This window comes from Lactuca saligna, chromosome 4 (assembly GCF_052625555.1).
Source record: "Lactuca saligna cultivar CGN05327 chromosome 4, ASM5262555v1, whole genome shotgun sequence".
In the NCBI taxonomy this organism is placed as follows: Eukaryota; Viridiplantae; Streptophyta; class Magnoliopsida; order Asterales; family Asteraceae; genus Lactuca; species Lactuca saligna.
The window spans coordinates 313,286,989-313,294,177 of NC_136420.1; positions in this window are offsets into that span (position 1 = coordinate 313,286,989).

A 7,189-nucleotide genomic window follows, 5' to 3' on the forward strand; every position below is an offset into this window, starting at 1 on the left:
TCTAACCTTATAATGTAAGGTAATCCATAGCCCAATTGCAACTATGTTATAATTACAATTCCAGTCCCTTAAGTTTAATTAATCTCTTTTAGTCACAAACTTAATTCTTATTAATTGTTGACTAATATTAATTAAACAATATGATTTCTCCTTTAATATATTATTCCCATAATATATTAATAAATCATATTTAATCCTTTCTCTCGATAATTCATCCTACCAAGTTGCTTTGGTGAAGGCAACCCAAAAGGACCGTGCACCATCGGGTCAAATACATACCAAAATAGTTATGGACTTAGACACTAATCCAACATGATTATCATGCTTTGGAAGGTCAGATCTATGGGTTTAAGGAACAGATGGAGTGTTTGCATGGCATGAACTCGCCGAGTCCAAAGATCAGACTCGACGAGTAGGGTTAGGGTTTCCCGTAAATCACTCAGCGAGTAGACTCACTGAGTTGGGGGAAAAACACAGTGAGTCAGAGAGGGATTAGAGGACTGGAGTTCAAGATGGAACTCGCCGAGTTGATCTTGAGACTCGGCGAGTTGAGTCGGGGTAGCCCCTCGATTCATGCCAGGTGTGACTCGTCGAGAAAGGGGAGGGACTCGACATGCCAAGAGAGACTAGGAGTTAGTCGACACGTATGGACTCGCCGAGTTGCCCAAGTGCACTCGACAAGTCAGGTCAAAGTTTGACCATTGACATTGGTTGACTTTTAGGGTTTGGTCATCATTGAGGGCCTCTGAGCCAAAGGAGGGGTAAAATGGTCTTTTATCCTTCCGAGGGTGCCTAGAGAGGGTTGAGTCTAGTTCTGAGAGTTATATTTATGAGAGTATTAATTTATGTGATTAGGTGGAGGCTAGATCGTATTCCTATCGAGTCAGAGATTTACCAAGACATCCGAGGTGAGTCTTCTCACTATACTTTACCTGGGGTGGTAATTAGAGTTATGTGCCAGAGTTATCTTATGCTATTATGTGATGTGTTATACTGCATTGTTTCTATGTGGTTTATATCATGTGTATATTAGAGTGTATTAGAGTTAGAACCGAAAGGTTCACAGAGTTGAGACCAGAGGGTCCATAAAGTTAGGGCCCACGGGCCCACAGAGTTATAGCCTTGAGTGGCTAGTATGTGTTATGTATGGTATTTTGGGGAACTCACTAAGCTTTACGCTTACAGTGTTTTGTGTTATGTGTTTCAGGTACCAGTGAGGATCACGGGAAGGCGACAGAATGACTCGTACACACACATGGGTTTTAATGTATTTGATCTTGGGAAATATTTTTGTGAACCAAAGTATTGATACAATGGGATTTTGTAAATGTGTTTGATAAAATGTGTTTAAAAATGTGAAAATTTGTTTTAAATTTTATAGTGTTTTGCCCAGAGCACGTGTCCTCCGAGCTGGCACGTATGAGCCGCTATCTGAGCATTTTGAGGAGGGATATACGGGAGTCCGTGGCGAACTCGATGTATCGGACATTTGCTGAGCTTCAGGAAAATGCCCGAAAGAGGGAGATAAAGCTGGAGACCCAGGCTAGGGTGGAGGCTGAGTCTCAGGCGAGGGATCGGCGACCGTTACAGTCTCAGCCGGCAGCCAAGAGGGACAAGCCCGCTAATTCACGATCTGCGAGTCAGAAGGGTCGCACTTGTGGCAAGTGCAGAAAGAGCCATGAGGGTGTGTGCAGAGTGGGGTCTTGCTACAAATGTGGCAAGGAGGGGCATATGGCCAAGGATTTCCCCAAGGGGTTTGCAGTATGCTTTCACTGCAACCAGACCGGACACCGCAAGGAAGAGTGTCCACAGTTACGAGGGACTACCCTGGGAGCACCTCAGGGATCTGCCCTTGCTGCTATCAGAGCCACTGAGAGCCGGCCAGTGAAGGCCGAGGTACCGAAGGCGTGAAGAAGAGCCTTCCAGTTGACTGCGGAGGAGGTCCGTGCAGCGCCCGATGTTGTGGCTGGTATGTATTCTTTCATATATTTACTTTTATATTGAGATATTGTGCTTATATTATGATATGCGTAGGTACTTTTCTTGTGAATTTTGTACTTGCCTTGGTGTTATTTGACTCAGGTGTGAGTCGGTCTTTTGTATCTTTGGCTTTTACTCAGCACATCAGTATTAGTGTAACATCTGGAATTTTTGGTATTCTATTTATAAATTTTATTTTGAGTTTTGTGGAAGAGCTCGGCGAGTTGGTGCCTAGACTCGCCGAGTAGAGACGCGATTTCTCACCCGGATTAATGACCGGACTCGACGAGTCGCATTGGTGGACTCGATGAGTCCGCACTGTATAATGAAACCCTAATTTCTCGGGTGTGGGGCCTATGTAAAGGGCCTTATGGCCGTCATTTGTGCTCACCATCCCCCTAGAGAGAAACCCTAGTGAACTTGAGCGTTTGGAGTGAGAGAAGGAGCCATTTTCGACGTTGGAGGTGTTGTCTAGCAAGGGAAAGGAAGCTATAGCCAAGAGGAAGTAAGAGGGTTAACTTCCTGAAGATCTGAGGTCCAGAACATCACGTTTGAGGTACTATTTTCGAACCATTTTCTTTTAAGGTGATGTTCATTTTGATTTAGGGCTTATTGAGCCCTTTTGTGACTAGATTTAGTGCTCCCATGGTCCCTTAAGCGAGTTAGGTTCTGGATTTAGACCCATGGAGGTCCAGAGTGCCTCTTTGTCCAAGCTTTATATGAGTCTATGGAGGTTTTGGTTTGGGATCATTGTGTGTGAGGTTAAAACACCATTTTTGAGTCAATAGGTCTGATATGAGCGCCAAGACATAAACTTTATGTGATAAATAAGTTTGGAAAGACTGGATCTATGAGCTAGTGGAACAGATATGACCTCAGAAGGTCGTTTGGGGTTATGCATGGAATGCACTCGCCGAGTCCATTGGCAGACTCGATGAGTTGGAGCGAGTTGTTCCGTGTTTTCGAACCAGGGGTTGGATAACCGAGTTGGGTGAGTGACTCGGTGAGTCGGAAGGGATTCAGAGGAATCGGGTCCTCGTAGGGACTCGACGAGTCCACGACAGACTCGGTGAGTTGGGTTGACCGTTGACCATTGACCAGAGTTGACCGATGTTGACTTGATAGAGTTAGTCAACCCTAGTTGGGAAAGTGTTAATTAGAGACATATTTGTGTATAGGAGGACTATAGCTCGGGAGATCGAGCATTAGTGATTTCAGGGATTTACGAGTTACCGAGATACGCAAGGTGAGTCTTCTCACTATACTTTACCTTGAGTAGGTAAATAGAGTTATGTGATACAGTTTTATATATATATATATATATATATATATATATATATATATATTGTTTGTTGCACTGCATTCTTCTATGTGATTTATGCTATGCATGCTTGCAAAGTTAGAACCTGAGGGTTCACAGAGTTTGGGTGCACGGACCCACAAAGTTATAGCCTCGAGTGGCTAATATGTGTTATATGTGGTATTTTGGGGAACTCACTAAGCTTTGTGCTTACAGTGTTTTGTGTTATGTGTTTCAGGTACTAGTGAGGATTGCGGGAAGGCACTGACTTGATCAGTACACACACGGGATTTTTATGCTATGAGATCTTGGGATTGATATATGTTATAAATTGAGTTTCAAACAATGATGTTTTTATGATTTACAAATGAATTATGTTTTTATAAAATGCGAAAAATTGTTTTGGAAATTTACGTCATTACAATTAGTCGAGAGGTGATAAGTCGACCTCTGAGAGTTTCCATAGCGGACGAGAGAGTGGTGTATGCCACCGAGGTGATCCGAGGATGTGTGCTCGAGATTTTTGGCATCGAGTTTCCGATTGATCTAGTTCATATTGCGATGGGAGATGTCTGTGTCATCGTGGGTATGGACTGGTTGAGCAAGTTTGGAGCGGTTATTGACTGCGAGAGATAGCTAGCGACCATACGAGACCCTAGTAGGGGAGTTCTTACCGTATACGGCGAGGGTACTCGTTCTGGGTCGGCATTTTGTTCACCCGCTAGAGTGAGGCAGAGTCTACAGCAGGGCTGAAAGGGGTTTGTAGCATATGTGATGGATACCAGGGTTGATTCAGAGAGACCGAGGTCAGTTGATGAGGTTCCAATAGTGCGTGAGTTCCCAGATGTATTTCCGGAAGAGTTACCGGGTGTGCCTCTCGAAAGGCAGCTTGAGTTCAACATCGATTTGGTTCCGGGAGCTGCACCTATCGCCAAGGCACCTTATCGCCTTGCGCCTCTAGAGATACAGAAGTTATCCTCGCAACTTCAGGAGTTGCTGGGGAAGGGGTTTATTTGGCCGAGCAGTTCGCCATGGGGAGCACCTACCCTTTTTGTTAAGAAGAAGGATGGCTCACACTGAATGTGCATTGATTACAGGGAATTGAACAAGCTGACAGTCAAGAACCATTACCCGTTGCCAAGGATCCACGATTTGTTTGATCAGTTGTAGGGAGCATCTTGGTTCTCCAAGATCGACTTGAGGTCGGGATATCATCAGGTGAGGGTGCGAGATGAGGACATCCAGAAAACAACATTCAGGACTCGTTACCGACATTACGAGTTTGTGGTGATGCCTTTCGGGCTCACCAATGCCCCGACGGTATTCATGGATCTCATGAACAGAGTATGCAGGCCGATGTTGGATCGCTCGGTGATCGTGTTCATTGATGACATATTGGTGTATTCGAGATCCAAAGAACAGCATGAGGAACATCTGAGAGAGATCCTCGAAGTTTTGAGATCGGAGAGGCTTTGCGCCAAATTCTCCAAGTGTGATTTTTGGTTACGAGAGGTCCAGTTCCTAGGGCGTCTCATTAACCAGAAAGGGATACTGGTCGATCCGGCCAAGATTGAGGTGGTGATGAGTTGGGAGGTGCCGAGGTCACCTACAGAGATCAGGAGTTTCCTAGGTTTGGCAGGCCATTATCAGAGATTTATCAGGGATTTCTCCAAGATCTCCGTGCCACTCACCAAGTTGACCTAGAAGGGTGTTGTTTTCTGATGGGGCCCAGAGCAGCAGGCCTCTTTTTAGACACTTCGCCAAAGGTTATGCGAAGCCCCGGTGTTAGCCCTTCCGGAGGGAATGGAGGACTTCATGGTATATTGTGACACGCCGATATCAGGGTTAGGAGCGGTGCTTATGTAGAGGGGGAACGTGATAGCATACGCATCGAGGCAGCTGAAGCCTCATGAGAGAAGGTATCCCACCCACAACCTAGAGTTGGGAATAGTAGTGTTCGACCTCAAGATCTGGCGTCACTATCTGTATGGGGTCCGGTGCACCATATACACGGATCACAAGAGCTTGAAGTACTTGATGGATCAGCCCAACTTGAATATGCGGCAGAGGAGATGGTTGGACGTGGTAAAGGATTATGATTGCGAAATCCTGTACCACCCGGTTAAGGCTAATGTGGTAGCCGATGCTCTAAGTCATAGGGCAGAAAGCGCCCCGATGCAGGACGTTTGCATGAGATTGACAATAATAACTCTGGTGTTGGACACCATTCGAGGGGCCCAGGCTGAGGCTGTGAGACCAGAAAACCAAAAGTGGGAGCAAGTTATCGGGCAGATATCGGAGTTCGTTACCGATAGCCAGGGACTTATGACATTTCAGGGTCGGATTCGGGTACCGTTTGTGGGAGGGACGCGTACCATTTTGATGGAAGAGGCACATCGATCGAAGTTCTCGATACATCCTGGGGCCACTAAGATGTATATGGACCTAAAGAAGGAGTATTGGTGACCCTGTATGAAGAGGGACGTCGCGTGGTTCGTTGAGAGGTGCCTAACCTGTCGTAGGGTTAAGGCTGAGCACCAGAGACCGCATGGTAAGTTGCAGCTGTTAGAGGTTCCCGAGTGGAAGTAGGAACAAATTACTATGGATTTTATCACTAAATTGCCGAGGAGTGCGAGGGGCGTTGATGCAATTTGGGTGATTGTAGACATGTTGACGAAGAGTGCTCACTTCCTTGCTATTAGCAAGAGCTCTTTTGCGGAGAGGTTGGCGGAGTTGTATGTGACAGAGGTCGTATCGCGGCATGGAGTACCGATCTGGATTGTCTTGGATCTAGATGTGCATTTCACTTCCAGATTCTGAAAGGAATTTCATGCGGAGTTGGGTACGCGGATGCATTTTAGTAGCGCATATCACCCACAAACTGACGGGCAGAGTGAGCGGACAATTCAGACGCTTGAGTACATGCTCCGATCATGTGTGTTGGATTTTGGCGGGAGTTGGGACACATATTTGCCCTTGGCAGAGTTTTCCTACAACAACAGCCATCATTCGAGCATTGGTATGCCACCCTTTGAGCTGTTGTATGGGAGGAGGTGTCAGAACCCCATTTGTTGGGCAGAGGTAGGGCAACGTGTGATGGGTAGTACATAGATTCTGCTTCAGATGACTGAGCAAATACATCATGTTAGAAAAAGGTTGTTGACCGATCAGGGTCGTCAGAATATTTATGCGGACTGTCGTCGGTCCGAGCTCGAGTTTTAGGTCTGTGACTTCGTGCTCCTGAAGGTCTCTCCTTGGAAAGCAGTGATCCAATTCAGGAAGAGGGGTAAGTTGGGGCCTTTATATATTGGACCTTTCAGGGTGATCACGAGAGTAGGCAGGGTAGCCTACCGTTTGGAGCTACCTATGGAGTTGGTTCAGATTCACGACACTTTTCACGTGTCTCAATTGAGAAATTGTATAGCCGACAAGTCGGCAGTGGTACCATTAGAGGATATTCAAGTGGATGTAGGCCTGAATTATGTTGAGAGACTGGTGGAAATTAGGGATCTGAAGGTCAAGGTTCTGAGGAACAAGGAAGTGCCTCTAGTGCAAGTGTAGTGGCAGCATAGGAAAGGGTCAGAGCTGACTTGGGAGCCGGAGCGCAAGATGCGTGAGCAGCATCCAGAGTTGTTTGCAGAATGAGACTTCGAGCGCGAAGTCTGATTCTAGTGGGGGAGAATTGTAACATCCGGACACCTAGGTATATTATTCTAATATCTTATTTTTGGAATTTGTGAAGGAACTCGGCGAGTTGATGCTTAGACTCGCCGAGTAGGGTCGCGGATCATCATTCGGGTTCGCGTTTGGACTCGGCGAGTCCATGAGTGGACTCGACGAGTCCATGCTGTTTAATGAAACCCTAATTTCCCGGGTTTGGCACCTATTGAAAGTCCCTTAGGGCTGTCA